Source organism: Penaeus monodon, chromosome 33 (genome assembly GCF_015228065.2).
Source record: "Penaeus monodon isolate SGIC_2016 chromosome 33, NSTDA_Pmon_1, whole genome shotgun sequence".
Classification (NCBI taxonomy): domain Eukaryota; kingdom Metazoa; phylum Arthropoda; class Malacostraca; order Decapoda; family Penaeidae; genus Penaeus; species Penaeus monodon.
The window spans coordinates 5,181,882-5,182,257 of NC_051418.1; the positions used below are offsets into that span (position 1 = coordinate 5,181,882).

Sequence of the window (376 nt, forward strand, 5' to 3'; positions counted from 1 at the left end):
GCACAGCCTCAGGAGTGAAGGGAATCCGTTGGGCGGCAGGGTCGTGGGCGGGGCGGGGGCCGACGAGCTGTGGGCGGCGGGAGAAAAGTGGGCGTCAGTGCGGAGATTATCAGGTGTTGAACTGAGATGATGATAATAATCGGATAATGGAACAACAGGGAAGGGGGATGTGCGGGCCGAGGGGGGGGGGGGCGAACGAGGGGATTAGGCTGTGGGGATGGGCGTGGGGAGGGCCTTCGTCTGTGGGCGGAGAGGATAGGGGTTGAGGGGGGGGGAGGTGGTTGTCGGCGTGTGTGTGTGAATCTGTGTTTCTCTTTATATTTGCATGCGCATTTCCGCGTATCTATGTGTTTGTATTATATTTGCAAGCCTACTA

The 376-nt window shown here is 58.2% G+C and overlaps 1 protein-coding gene across 1 annotated transcript in view; it reads right to left on the bottom strand.

Annotated features, from left to right (window-relative positions):
• LOC119594225 overlaps positions 1–376 on the bottom strand; it is a 12,799-nt gene that overhangs the window by 6,568 nt on the left and 5,855 nt on the right. The gene's annotated exons all lie outside the window — the stretch shown is intronic.